At 44.3% G+C, this 15727-nt stretch overlaps 1 pseudogene; it reads left to right on the top strand.

Moving 5' to 3' along the window:
* Positions 1-12026: 12026 nt before the first annotated feature.
* LOC117149929 lies at positions 12027-12416 on the top strand (annotated as a pseudogene).
* The last annotated feature ends 3311 nt before the right edge of the window (positions 12417-15727 follow it).

Raw genomic sequence — 15727 nt, 5'->3', positions numbered from 1 at the left:
CTTCGTCCTGAGATTCGCCACGAAATCGGAGTTGAGAGAAATTTGCAAGCGAAGGGAGGCATTCCTGGCTGACGTCAGAAGATGAAGTAGCTACGCGAAATATACGCCGTTTAAACGTGAGATCTACGAGTCTGTCAGGAGATTGAAGATGAGGTGAGGTCATACAAACGGAAGTGAGAACGAAATTGAAGCTTTTTCTCTAGTGTGTTGGAATTGCCGAGTCGAAGGACACCGATACCAAGAATGTCTAGCCGAAAGACGAGTATTTTGTTACGGGTGTGGTGCAGCAAACACCTATAAACCAAGTTGCAAAAAATGCTCAAAAAACTTCAAGGTCGGCATGTCGAAGTTGCCAGTCAAACCGAAGACTTCGAATGATGCACGGAATCAGTCAACAATGACCGATCAGTAGAGTAGAGAACACCGATAAAAGTGTGTCTCTACCCCTCCCTGACGTACCAATTAAACCTGCTTATAGACTGTGTTTAGCTATTGAGCCTTTTCAATAGCTGTTGCGAAAAATAAAGACAACCGAAGAAAGTTTGTTTATATTACGACACTGTTTATTTTGCGAATTGTTTAAGGCAGCTAGGGCCTAAGCTAAGTCTTTTCCGAAACACGACGAATTGGCAATTGGCGGGGCAGGCAGCCGAAATGCAGCGCCCAAGCTAAACGTAGGTAGCTAACAACAACAAACAAGGAATGAGCGCCGTACAGATAAATGCGTGCGAGAGCAGCGGTTTGCACTATGGGCATCGCAACTGCTACCACTGCCTAATTTGGCTTATAATATTAAAGAATATGAGCTTAGTCTACTGCAAAGTTTTGGCAGCTGCATGACCCAAAATCCTCCCCCATTGGAAAGCTTGGCTTCCAACAGAGTCCTCAAGGGGAAGCAGACACAGCTTGTTCACTGCCCGCCTTATTACTCCAGACGCGGTCCTCAATTCTGCAACTCGAGCGACGCCGTCTCTGCCAGGAATCAACTGCATGACTCTCGCCAAAGGCCATCTCAAAAGCGTGAGATCCTTCCAAGCGCTCCTTGGGAAGGTCGCCATTATGTGCTCTATCAGCCGCGGCTTAATCCGAAAACATCTGATGCACCTGTTCACGGCCTTGGTAACCGTCTTCCTCCCCCCAATAGGCCAATATTGGGATCGAATTGCACCCAGAAGAGCTCGAGGTCCGGCATGAAGATTGCTTTCATGGTAATGCGAGATAATTGCTAGAGTCACCGGATGGGACCTTGGAAGGATTTTCGGGTGGCGCCATCAAAGTCCAATGACGAATTCCGGAGGCGACCGCCTACTCTAAGAAGTCCAAATTGATCCAGGAACGGCGAGAGCGATGATATGGGACTGGACGAGGAAACTCTTCCCAGCGTTTTTAGGGACTGCAGGTCCTCCCATAAATGCGCGCGCACATTCATATGAGTACCCTTTGAATGTGTGCGACGGTGAGCCCAGGATGACGAATTCCATTACAAAATTTGTAAATGTATGCAAATACTCTTTGCAGTGAGGGGTAAGAATTTGCAAATTTGGAGCTAGCAATTACATCCACGTACGGCGACTTTACGATGGACACACTTCGACGAAGCTCAAGCACCGGTTTGTCAGGACAAACAGCTGTTGGCCAATCTCTTTCAGGCTCCGTAAGATAGGCGGGTCCATGCGACCAGAGTGACGATTCGCTAAGTTCAGACGGCAGGAATCCTCTGGATAAGATGTCAGCCGGATTTAACGCTGTTGGAACAAAACGGCAAGCCGTGACATCTGTCAGCTCCTGAATGGCAGCAACCCTATTTGCCACAAATATGTTTTTCTTGCTGACTGAAGAAGGAACGCGTGAAGCTATTAAGGGGCTACCGCAAGGGCGCGTGCAGCCTCCAGACACAACCCAGCCCAGGCGAGTTTTTTGAAGCAGGGGCAGTCCTGGCAACAACTTTATCTGACCTACGCACAGCAGCTCATAAAACAGGCTAGCTCCTATTAACATGTCAACACGCTGAGCTTTATGAAATTCCGGGTCGGCGAGCTGCAGGTTCTCTGGAATCTTCCAGTCCCCCAATGTCCACATTAGAACTTGGCTGGCGATCCGTGATATTGGGAGCGATAACTGCTGTTATGCTCGTTGAGAAGTCCGAAGTGACAGACCGAATCGCAATTCCTACGAGAATCCATCAGTCGCGAAATTGGAATCCCCGATTCCAGTGACGGAGCCGGACGACTCGACCTCTTAAGTTGCAGTTGATTTGCAAACCGAGAGGTGACCAAGTGCAGTTGAGAGCCAGAATCTAACAAGGCCCTGCAGGGAACGAACAGTCCCGATCGATTCTGCACTAGAACGGTTGCAGTGGCTAGCAGCACAAGGTCACTACCGAGATCCTGGGCAATTAGAGTAGAAGAATTCGAAAGCGGGGCGGAAGGCTCAGTGTGGGAGCTTGAAGACACCGGAACACGTGGCTGCGAGGAAGGCCGACCATCTAGATGAGCAGCGTATGATGCCTGATTCCACAGGTGCGGCAGCGGCTCGAGCTGCATTGCCGTAGCTGATGACCTGCCTTTAGGCAATTTAGGCATAGTGCTAGTCTCTTTGCCTCGCCGCAGGACGATCTACTGGCGCTAAGTCTCTAAATTGCGGGCAATAATATATGGCATGATCTGCACTATGGCAAAGCATGCAACCAAGAGAATTTTGGGTGGTAGCAACTAGCGTCGAGCGATTTCTGCCCACCTGAACGCCTGGCGCATAGGTTGCCATGGCGCAATCCACGGCCTCCAAAGTCCTACATAATGCAGCCATCGATTCCCACGACGGAATAAGGTTGGCAAAGACCGGATCCTCCAAGCGCTCCTCCCACTTAGCTTGACTCGCCGCATCCAGCTTTTGCAGCAGCACTTGCACTATGATGCAGCCAGCGATTTGCTCAGTGGTGCCCAAACCTTTCAACGCACGAATGTGAGCGTTAAACTTGTCCGACAATTCCCGAAGCGATGCCACTGAATCATTCCGTACTACCTTTAAACCCAGAATCTCGGTAATGTGAGCCTGAAAAACGAGACGCCGATTATCAAACCTTTTTTGAAGCAACTCTAGAGCCGCATCGTAATTGCTGTTTGAAATCTCCAATGATCGGATAGTTTCAGCGCTGAATCCCTTAAACATGACCGCAGATGTTGAATTTCTCAATGTTGGAGAGGTCGGATGGCTGCGATTATGCTCGTGAACACGGAGTAAAAATCAGCCCAGTTTGCGTAGCCTCCGCCAAACGTTGGCAGCTGCACAGGCGGCAACGGCATCGGCTCGGCTGCGGCTGCGTTTGAGGACCACTACACTGGTGGGCCACAACACCTTCCGCAAGCGTTGAGTGCGGCGCGAAATGCACATTGCGTTTGGCTATTTCCGCGCGCACACTAGCCTGAATTCAACGATGAATTCATCGAAAGACTCGCTCATTATCACTTCCAATTCGTCGAAGTCCAATTCCTCCAGTTTGTATGCAGAACATTGAAGGCACTTTGCAGCTCATCAATCTGCTCCAGCCTCACGTAAGAGTGGGTTCGTCGTACCCGCTTAGCGTCTCATTAGACAGCGACGTTTGTAGCCTCTGCAACCTGCTGAACAGCGCATTGGCTTTGCGCTTTAAAAAAGGTCACCCTGTTTTTTGTCACCTTCAGCGGGCATAGCAACAAATTGCCTCTAATTCGGTTCAGCGGGAAGATGAGCACAAAATAGATGCCGAAAATGCAAGCGGGGTCAATGCACGTAACGATATATGTAGCAATGGTATGTATATATGCAATGCTAGCACAGCCACTATCACCGAAAATCTCCACTCACTTGTCCAACCGATTGCGATTTAATGTATTTATATTTATTTATAAACGGGATAAGTGCTATTAATTAATGTATGCAAAATTAACACTATCACGTCGGGGTCACCAATGTTTAGCTATTGAGCCTTTTCAATAGCTGTTGCGAAAAATAAAGACAACCGAAAGAAAGTTTGTTTATATTACGACACTGTTTATTTTGCGAATTGTTTAAGGCAGCTAGGGCTAAGCTAAGTCTTTTCCGAAACACGACGAATTGGCAATTGGCGGGGCAGGCAGCCGAAATGCAGCGCCCAAGCTAACGTAGGTAGCTAACAACAACAAACAAGGAATGAGCGCCGTACAGATAAATGCGTGCGAGAGCAGCGGTTTGCACTATGGGCATCGCAACTGCTACCACTGCCTAATTTGGCTTATAATATTAAAGAATATGAGCTTAGTCTACCGCAAAGTTTTGGCAGCTGCATTGACCCACAGACTGCTTCACAGCAAAATTTCGGAGTTACAGAATATCTGATTTCGGATTTCAGAGAATATCCTGCAATTCTTAACGGAAGTCTCGCAGTTCTCGACGCTTGAAATTGTTCTGGAAGAATGTCAAAATGGGTAAAGCCAGTTTGGATTACATCAGTTCTATCCCGACAGGACCTCGAGACCCTCGACCGTTCTTACCGATTCGCTTATATGTTGTGCCATCGCTGAAACAGGATCTCTGTTTGGGAATTAACTTTTGGAAATTATATGACCTCCTCCCCGCTAATTTGAAATAGCCGAGATATTGTCGCCTGAGCCCAACCAGCAAACGGTGGTGGATCAGCACGAATTATGTGAAGGTGACAAAGTTAAGTTGGCCAATGTAATCAACTGTTTTTCCTCATTTAGTCAAGAAGGGTTAGGTAAGACGAATTTGGTCTCTCATTCGATCGATGTGGGCACCGCTAGGCCTGTAAAGCAACGACATTTCCCTGTCTCCCCGCCGTCGAAAAAGCAATGTATGCGGAAATCGACCGGATGTTACGCTTAGGGGTGATAGATGAGTCTGAGAGTGCTTGACTAAACCAGGCAAGTTAGAATTTGTCTTGACTGTCGCAAGGTCAATAGTTTTACGGAGAAGGATGCATATCCGTTACCCCAAATATTTACCGAGAGCCGAGTATATATCGAGCCTGGATCTGAAGGATCCATATTGGCAGGTCCCTTTGGATCCTAAATCTCGGGACAAAACAGCTTTTACCGTCCCGGGTAGACCGTTATATTAATTTAAAGTCATGCCTTTCGGGTTGTGTAACGCCACGAGCACTATGTCACGGTTAATGAACAAAGTAGTGCCTGCTCATTTGAGAAACGAGGTTTTTATCTATTTAGACGACCTACTGATATTATCTTCCTGTTTTGAGGGCCATTTGAATGTACTGAGGGAGTTAGCCCTGCAGATAAACCGCGCTGGCTTAACGCTAAACGTCGCTAAAAGTCACTTTTGTATGCGACGAGTACGCTATTTGGCCACATTATCGGAGACGGGGGAATTCGCACAGACCCTGAAAAGGTGGCCGCGATTACCGATTTTCCATTGCCTAAGAGTTTGAAAGGCTGGCGCAGTTTCATGGGATTGTGTGGATGGTACCGGAAATTCGTCGCAAGCTTCGCGACACTTTCTGCACCATGACTGACTTAATGACCATGAAGCGAAAGTTTGTATTAACGAAGGAGGCAATTGAAGCGTTCAACAAGCTCAAAGAGTGTCTTAGCAAAGCTCCGGTCCTGTGTAGTCCGGATTTTGCGAAGCCGTTTGCAATACATTGCGACGCTAGTAAGTCAGGCGTCGGGCCGTGCTGGTGCAAGTCTTTGAAGAAGGTGACGAGCGTCCTATCGCCTTCGTCTCAAAGAAGCCGAACAAAGCTCAGCGAAATTATACAGTCACAGAGCAGGAATGTTTGGCCGCAATAGTAGCTATCAAGAACTTCAGAGCATACGTGGAAGGACTCCCTTTAAAATAATAACCGACCATGCTTCGCTCAAGTGGTTAATGTCCAATCACGACGCGGTGGACTTGCAAGATGACTTAATTCTTGATTTAGATTCCGAATTTTTCCAGTCCGGTGAGTACGTAAAGTTAGTAGAGACCGTAAAGGAAAATACTTCGAATTTTCCTGATCTTAAGGTGGAGAGCGGGTTTTTATACAGAAAAGCTGAGCACCTGACTGGAGAACGAATGCATGAAGAATACGCCTGGAAACTTTGGGTCCCCAAAGAGTTAGTATCGAAGATTCTGGCTCGCGCGCACGATAGTCCGTTAGCTGCGCATGGTGGCATTCACAAAACCTTGGAAAGAATACGACGATATTATTTCTGGCCCGGTCTCGTTTCGGACGTGAGGGCTTATATTAGTGCGTGTGAGGTTTGTAAGACTACAAAATCTCAAAATTTCACTCTCAGACAGAAAAGCGCCTGAGTCTCAGCGATTCTTCCAGCGTTTGTTCATTGATTTTCTCGGACCGTATCCTAGGTCAAGGAGCGGCAACATACGTATCTTCATTGTCCTGGATAATTCTTCAAAATACGTGTTCTTGAAACCAGTAAATAAGATCGATTCCAGTGTCGTCATTAAGTATCTGGAAGACGAATTGTTCATGACGTTCGGAGTCCCCGAAGTGATACTGTCTGACAATGGTTTTCAATTTCGAGCAAGGAAATAATATTGAAAATATGAATTTCTAATAACCTAAATACTGACTCGGCTGATGTTTCTCCGGAGGTAGGGTACTAAAGAGGCCACTAGAGCTATGCTCTTAAGGAACGCGGTCTTAGGCAGGGTAGGGCAATACGCGAACACGATTCCACCTGTGCTTCGCAGGCGACAAAATTCTCAAACTTTCCTCCCATTCTAGAACTTTCCGCTTCCGAAAGTATTAATTTGCTTCCTCCGATTTTGTATACTAGCTCCTTCATTTTGTTGTTGTTGTAAGCACGCTCAATTTCTTGGTCTTATTCATTATTGCCTGTAACGAAAAGATATCTGTACAAGCAAGACCACCACTCCCAACGCCATGAGCTAGAGCCGGCCTCGAAAGCGTGCACCCGCACGTAGAGGTACTCTAGTCTTTCATCATTTTAATTCGTTACACGTTACAGTTTAGTTAAGCATAATAATAAATAAGAAAAAGTGGCGCCCAACGTGGGGCCTTAGTGAGTTTTTTAAATTCATTAAGACTCGCGAATTAATATCTTCAATCCTTTTCTTTACATTTTCCGTCTCAGTTTTATACTTCCAAAAATTTTTGTGTTAAGAATTAGTTGTGGAGTACACGTCAAGTCAATACTAATATTGCTGACTGTCCATAACTAAGACTGATCCCAAGAATTTTCCTAAGTGTAGCAAAAGGAAATGTGGATTTTGCTGAGGAAAACAGAGTAACAGTATCTCCGGTTTGGTTTCTGTCCCGGTTGGATCTACTTCTTAAGCTAACTAAACGCTATGCTGGGAAAAGATCATTAACGTAACATGACGGAAAATCTTCGCATTACTCAAGAGAAATGCAAGATCCTCATATAGTTGACGATTTTCCTCCTTTTTACCATTCGTCTTAAATAAGACAGAGTTTCCTCTAGGTTGGAATATTCGTGCAGAGGAAGAGCGCACGATCCAAGACTTCACTGATACACCTACTGGTGGTGTTGAAATTTAGTATAACAAATTGAATATCTTCTTTTAACGAAACACCTTCTACGCCTTCGTGAGAATTTTGAGCTGAGATAATAGATGGAAAGGGAGAGAAAGGAGAACATCAAGCCAAGAGTTCAGTTTTATTACCTTTTCGCACCTTATCGTTGATATTTTTACGTATAAGTTTATTCTATTTTTGCTCGCCATTTTTGAACCTGAAATTTTTCTCAAGTATGATGGGGTTAGACCGATCACCAACTAGGAAATCTACTAGTGTCTCAAACTCTGTTTGTAAATTATGTGCAGCCGAGATCAGCACACCAGACTTGTACGTGACAACCTGTCACCATGAATTTCACAGGGAATGCATTGGGAATCATTTTAAAAAAAGTGAGATCTGTCCGAGGTGCAAACTAACCTGTAGGCCTCCAGCCGAACCGACCGAAAGGGTAGGGAGATAAACTCGTAGTAAAACTAAAAATCTTCCACCCGCAACAGTAGACGGGGGCCCTTCGACATCAGCTAGCGGTGCTAACACAAATGAAGCTAGTTCAAGCGCTGTAAGTGCTAATGCAGTAGCTTTGTAAGCCATGGAGCGTAGGCTTCTAGCAACGTTGTCAGAGAAGATGGCAGATTTAGTACAAAACGCTATCACCTCAAGCATGCAGCGAATAATGCCCACTCCGAGTCCGGCGGTAGTCTTTACAGCCAGTGAAATGTCCGCTGGTCAACCAAATGCCTATGAGAGGCAGTATTTAACATCGCCAAATCCTGTTCCTTCTCCACGAAGCGCTTCTTCCGATTTGTTTGATCGGCCGGATAAAGTCGTTCACATACTAAATATTGGAAATAAAATATTTTGGTGTAGGAGTGTCAGTGGACAACTTTATATACAGAGTCGAAGCACTTACAAGGCAGACGTTGAATGGAAATTTCAACTTGTTATGTAGGAACATAAGCGTATTGTTTGAAGGCAAGGCTAATGACTTCTTTTGGCGCTATCATAAAGCCAACGGTGAAATTCTGTGGGAAAGGTTTTGTACAGCCCTACGACTGCAATTTCGAAAGAATCGCGTCGATGGGGACATAGAAGAGCTGATTAGGAATACTAAACAAAAACCAAATGAAACTTTGATAGTTTCCACGATACAGTGTCAGAGTTAGTCGACCAGCTAGAGCAGCCTTGGACAGCCAACAAACTTGTCCGCGTGCTAAGAAGTAACCTTCGTCCTGAGATTCGCCACGAAATTTTGAACTTAGATGTTCGAACGGTGTCGGAGTTGAGAGAAATTTTAAAGCGAAGGGAGGCATTCCTGGCTGAAGTCAGAAGATGTAGTAGCTACGCGAAAGATACGCCGTTTAAACGTGAGATCTCCAAGGTCTGTCAGGAGATTGAAGATGAGGTGAGGTCAACATACGGAAGTGAGAACGATATTGAAGCTTTTTCTCTAGTGTGTTGGAATTTCCGAGTCGAAGGACACCAATACCAAGAATGTTTAGCCGAAAGACGAGTATTTTTTTACGGGTGTTGTGCAGCAAACACCTATAAACCAAGTTGCAAAAAATGCTCAAAAAACTTCAAGATCGGCATGTCGAAGTTGCCAGTCAAGCCGAAGACTTCGAATAATGCACGGAACCAGTCAACAATGACCGATCAGTAGAGAACACCGATAAAAGTGTGTCTCTACCCCTCCCTGACGTACCAATTAAACCTGCTTATAGACTGCTTCACAGCAAAATTTCGGAGTTACGGAATGTCTGCATTTCGGATTTCAGAGAATCTCCTGCAATTCTTAAACGGAAATCTCGCAATTCTCGACGCTTGAAATTGTTCTGGAAGAATGTCAAAATGTGTAAAGCCAGTTTGGATTACATCAGTTCTATCCCGACAGGACCTCGAGACCATCGTCCGTTCTTACCGATTCGCTTATTGAATCGCCTGTTCTATGGATTGTTGGATTCAGGCGCCTCGATTAGTTGTATTAGAGGAGGGTTAGTACAAGCTGCGATGGAAAACGAGAAGTTTAAGTCGTTAAGAGGAGAAGCTGCGACAGCAGACGGTAATTCTCAACGTATAGTAGGACTGCTAAAAATAGACATGGAATACTGTGACATCAAAAAGCTTTTGAAGTTGTATGTTGTGCCATCGCTGAAACAGGATCTCTATTTGGGAATTAACTTTTGGAAATTATACGACCTCCTCCCCGCTAATTTGAAAATAGCCGAGATATTGTCGCCTGAGCCCAACCAGCAAACGGTGGTGGATCAGCACGAATTATGTGAAGGTGACAAAGTTAAGTTGGCCAATGTAATCAAGAATTCAATTCCTCATTTAGTCAAGAAGGGTTAGGTAAGACGAATTTGGCCTCTCATTCGATCGATGTGGGCTCCGCTAGGCCTGTGAAGCAACGACATTTCCCTGTCTCCCCCGCCGTCGAAAAAGCAATGTATGCGGAAATCGACCGGATGTTTCGCTTAGGGGTGATAGATGAGTCTGAGAGTGCTTGGTCTTCGCCGATCGTGATGGTGACTAAACCAGGTAAAGTTAGAATTTGTCTTGACTGTCGCAAGGTCAATAGTTTTACGGAGAAGGATGCATATCCGTTACCCCAAATAAACGGGATACTGAGTCGTTTACCGAGAGCCGAGTATATATCGAGCCTGGATCTGAAGGATGCGTATTGGCAGGTCCCTTTTGATCCTAAATCTCGGGACAAAACAGCTTTTACCGTCCCGGGTAGACCGTTATATTAATTTAAAGTCATGCCTTTCGGGTTGTGTAACGCCACGAGCATTATGTCGTGGTTAATGGACAAAGTAGTGCCTGCTCATTTGAGAAACGAGGTCTTCATATATTTACACGAGCTACTGATAGTATCTTCCTGTTTTGAGGGCCATTTGAATGTACTGAGGGAGTTAGCCCTGCAGATAAAGCCCGCTGGCTTAACGCTAAACGTCGCTAAAAGTCACTTTTGTATGCGACGCTATTTGGGCCACATTATCGGAGACGGGGGAATTTGCACAGACCCTGAAAAGGTGGCCGCGATTACCGATTTCCCATTGCCTAAGAGTTTGAAAGGCTTGCGCAGTTTAATTGTGTGGATTGTGTGGATGGTACCGGAAATTCGTCACAAACTTCGCGACACTTTCTGCACCATTGACTGACTTAATGACTGACTTAATAATAACGAAGGAGGCAATTGAAGCGTTCAACAAGCTCAAAGAGTGTCTTAGCAAAGCTCCGGTCCTGTGTAGTCCAGATTTTGCGAAGCCGTTTGCAATACATTGCGACGCTAGTAAGTCAGGCGTGGGAGCCGTGCTGGTGCAAGTGTCTGAAGAAGGTGACGAGCATCCTATCGCCTTCGTCTCAAAGAAGCTGAACAAAGCTCAGCGAAATTATACAGTCACAGAGCAGGAATGTTTGGCCGCAATAGTGGCTCTCAAGAACTTCAGAGCATACGTGGAAGGACTCCCTTTTAAAATAATAACCGACCATGCTTCGCTCAAATGGTTAATGTCCGATCACAATTTAAATTCACGACTTGCGCGATGGGCATTAGCTTTGCAGAGATTCAAGTTCGAGATTGAACACCGTAAGGGTTCTTTAAATGTCGTCCCGGATACATTGTCTCGTGTAAACGAAGAGATTGTGGCCGCGGTGGACTTGCAAGATGACTTAATTGTTGATTTAGATTCCGAATTTTTCCAGTCCGGTGAGTACGTAAAGTTAGTAGAGACCGTAAAGGAAAATACTTCAAATTTTCCTGATCTTAAGAGCAGGGAGGTGGAGAGCGGGTTTTTATACAGAAAAGCTGAGCACCTGACTGGAGAACGAATGCATGACGAATACGCCTGGAAACTTTGCGCCCCCAAGGAGTTAGTATCGAAGATTCTGGCTCGCGCGCACGATAGTCCGTTAGCTGCGCATGGTGGTATTCACGAAACCTTGGAAAGAATACGACGATATTATTTCTGGCCTGGTCTCGTTTCGGACGTGAGGGCTTATATTAGTGCGTGTGAGGTTTGTAAGAGTACAAAATCTCAAAATTTCACTTTCAGACCACCATTGGGAAAAGCGCCTGAGTCTCAGAGATTCTTCCAGCGTTTGTTCATTGATTTTCTCAGACCGTATCCTAGGTCAAGGAGCGGCAACATAGGTATCTTCATTGTCCTGGATCATTTTTCAAAATACGTGTTCTTGAAACCAGTAAAGAAGATCGATTCCAGTGTCGTCATAAAGTATCTGGAAGACGAATTGTTCATGACGTTCGGAGTCCCCGAATTGATACTGTCTGACAATGGTTCTCAATTTCCAGAAACTGATGGACCAGTACGGCGTTAAGCACACGCTGACCGCTGATCACTCGCCTCAGGCAAATGCTTCTGAGTGCGTAAACCGATCGGTAATTGCTGCAATCAGGGCCTATCTGCGTCTCGACCAGAAGGATTGGGACGAGTTCCTCAGCCGAATATGTTGTGCGTTGAGGTCGTCGGTGCATTCTAGCATTGGTACCAGTCCTTATTATATGGTATTTGGGCAACACATGATCACTTCAGGATCGACGTACTCGTTGATCAGACGCTAAAATCTTCTGGACGATCGTTCTCTAAAGTTCGACCGGCACGAATCTTTCGAGATAATGCGGAAGCAAGCTGTTGATCAGAAGAGAAATAAGCACAACGAGAACGAGAAGCGGTATAATATCCGTATTCGTGTGGTATCGTTTGTCGAAGGACAAGGAGTTTATCGGCGGAATTTGAAGCCAAACTGCTTTCAAACCGGTAATAACGCCAAGTTTGGAGCGACGTTCGTAAAGTCTCGAGTTCGGAAGAAGATCGGCAACGCGTATTACGAGCTGGAGGACCTCCAAGGACGAGTTGTGGGAACCTATCATGCCAAGGACATTCGGCAGTAAGGTGCCTTCAGTCGGTCTCAACCTAGGGTGTCTATGAGTACCCTAGTCTGAGTGTAGCGGGGGGGTTTTGTAGAGGCGACTGAAGCAGTGGGTCATGAAAATCTCGATTAATAATCGATAGAGGGTTGGCGGTCAGCTGTGGTTTGACACACCAATGTAAGGTCATACCAGATGCAGTAAGAAGAAGCTAGAATGTACCAGACTGGACGCAACCCTTATAAGCCGCACCCGATAAGTTTGGGATAATTTGGTTATCGGGGAAAAGTGTGGTTCAGCTGATCGTGATTTCCGCCGATGGCCTACGCCTCGGCTATTGTTTCCTGTTTGCTTTCTTTTCAAATAGAACAGTCAACGAGTCAAGTTGCGAAAGTGCGTTTTGAAAAGTTGTAACTTGCGGGCATACGTGTTTTCTTGTCGCAGGAAACATTGTAGTACTGCGTTTCTTCGACAATAGTGGTGCGCGAGATAAGTTCGGCGTGTGTTTCCCGGCAATATTAAGCGGAAAAGATCGTCGTTTGGCGCAGCCATCTCACCGCCGCCTTGTCGCCAGACCCCAGTTTCGACTGGGTCAAACACAGGTTAGTAAACTTCAGAAAACGGTGAACTGTGGTTTGATGCGGGAAATACAATCACAGCTGAAATTGAAGGCAGGAGGGTCTTCGCTTGGCATCTTTTACGTATCCGCATCACTGCCCTGGTCCCACAGTTCTACGGGGCCGGCACCGGCGGGCAGAAGGAGAGACGATAACTACGCCAGGCCGTGAAGTGGAGCGCCTTCCCAGCGAGGAGGAGCGAAGGACCAGCCGCAGTAGCAGGACCGCAACCGCCCTAAACCGGGACCCTAGGAGGATTGTTTAAATAAATAGCCAAAAGGCAAAAACTACGAAAGTGAGGTTAAAAGAGGCGAAAAAATTTAGCGGGATTTAGTCCGGAATATACAGTGCCCAAATTGAAGTTACATTTATAGCGCGATTGGTAGTCCAAAATGGACATAAAGAAAATTAAAAACTATAGTGAGTTTAAGTTGATCTAAATTCTGAATTTATTCGGGAAAACGCTTAATATCTGAGCTAACCTGTACTTGGATGTATTAATTCCCGAACCGCCATCTTGAGAGAGAAAAAGAAGTTAAATTTTTTATACATAATTTAAGTTTAACAATAAGCTATAAGAATATGTACTCGAGTAGGAGACTCAGTCATGCCGTTTTGTAATTTTTCTTGCATTTGAATTGAATTCCCGTTCGTACTTAAAATTTTTATATAGTTGGTAAGCTAACCTAAGCTAGTCATTTCTTTAGAAGAGTTCATTTTCTGAGAGTGCTCCTTTTAATTTTCGATTAAGAATTCATGAGAGTTTGTTCGCAGTCTTGTGATCCAAAATTATATTTTTGGATAAACCACTTCTCGAAGTGGTTGTGGAAAATGCCACTCTTTCGTTTCAGCTCGTCTGCGCCGGGAGATCGATCTTTCGCCGAGGAGTGAAAAGTTGAGTGAGTTTCATTTATAAAACTTTACTTTCTTATTGGAAATATTCATCTTTTTTTTATGGCGTGACACGTATCATATATTTTATACACACTGCTAATAAAGGATTAATACTAATGGAGTGGCGAGAGCAGCCGTTTGAAATATAAAGGCAAAAAAAAAAGAAAGGAGAAAATCTAACTGAATTTACTCGCGGCTCACTTTCAAACAAAATTAATTTTTCTTCTCGTTAAGGATTCTTTATAACGATAAAACCGAAAAAATAATAATTCATGGAACAAGATTATAGAGAGAACTCTAAAAATTATGGAAGATTTGAATGAATGCTTTGTTCCTTCCCTTAAATATATTTAGCCGCTAGTAACTTTAACTCTTTAATAGTAACGGTCTCGAATATCGACTTAAACCTTCTTTTTCTGATCTCGCAACTAAGAAAAACCTTGCTTTAGATTCTTTTGATTTACTGTAGTTTGTATTTCCATATATACTTGTTTCCTTCAGTATGTACTTATTTTTTAGACATAAATATTGTTATTAATTATTAAGTAACGATTAATATTGAAAATATGAATTTCTAAAAACCTAAATACTGACTCGGCTGATGTTTCTCCGGACGTAGGGTTCTAAAGGGGCCACTAGGTGCTCCTATGCTCTTAAGGAAAGTGGTCTTAGGCAGGGTAGGGCAATACGCGAACACGATTCACCCTGTGCTTCGCAGGCGACAAAATTCTCAAACTTTTCTCCCATTCTAGAACTTTCCGCTTCCGAAAGTATCAATTTGCATCCTCCGATTTTGTATACTTGCTCCTTCATTTTGTTGTTGTTGTAAGCACGCTCAATTTCTTGGTGTTATTCATTATTGCCTGTAACGAAAAGATATCTGTACAAGCAAGACCACCACACCCAACGCCATGAGCTAGAGCCGGCCCTAAAGCGTGCACCCGCAAGTCTTGGTACTCTAGTCTTCCATCATTTTAATTCGTTACACGTTACAGTTTAGTTAAGCATAATAATAAATAAGAAAAAGTGGCGCCCAACGTGGGCCTTAGTTAGTTTTTTAAATTCATTAGGACTCGCGAAATAATATCTTCAATCCTTTTCTTTACATTTTCCTTCTCAGTTTTATACTTCCAAAAATTTTTGTGTTTAGAATTAGTTGTGGAGTACACGTCAAGTCAATACTAATATTGCTGACTGGCCATAACTAAGACTGATCCCAAGAATTTTCCTAAGTGTAGCAAAAGGAAATGTGGATTTTGCTGAGGAAAACAGAGTAAAAGTAACTCCGGTTTGGTTTCTGACCCGGTTGGATCTACTTTCTTGAGCTAACTAAACACTATGCTGGGAAAAGATCATTAACGTAACATGACGGAAAATCTTCGCATTACGCAAGAGAAATGCAAGATCCTCATATAGTTGACGATTTTCCTCCTTTTTACCATTCGTCTTAAATAAGACAGAGTTTCCTCTAGGTTGGAATATTCGTGCAGAGGAAGAGCGCACGATCCAAGACTTCACTGATACACCTACTGGTGGTGTTGAAATTTATTCTAATAAATGGAATATCTTCTTTTAACGAAACACCTTCTACGCCTTCGTGAGAATTTTGAGCTGAGATAATAGACAGCCCTACGAAAGGAGAACATCAAGCCAAGAGTTCAGTTTTATTACCTTTTCGCACCTTATCGTTGATATTTTTACGTATAAGTTTATTCTATTTTTGCTCGCCATTTTTGAACCTAAAATTTTTCTGAAGTATGATGGGGTTAGACCGATCACCAACTAGGAAATCTCCTAGTGTCTCAAACTCTGTTTGTAAATTAT

This window comes from Drosophila mauritiana, unplaced genomic scaffold (assembly GCF_004382145.1).
Source record: "Drosophila mauritiana strain mau12 unplaced genomic scaffold, ASM438214v1 U_88, whole genome shotgun sequence".
Lineage (NCBI taxonomy): Eukaryota > Metazoa > Arthropoda > Insecta > Diptera > Drosophilidae > Drosophila > Drosophila mauritiana.
The sequence above is the reverse complement of the archived record's forward strand: the minus strand, read 5'-3'. Positions and strand labels throughout refer to the sequence as shown.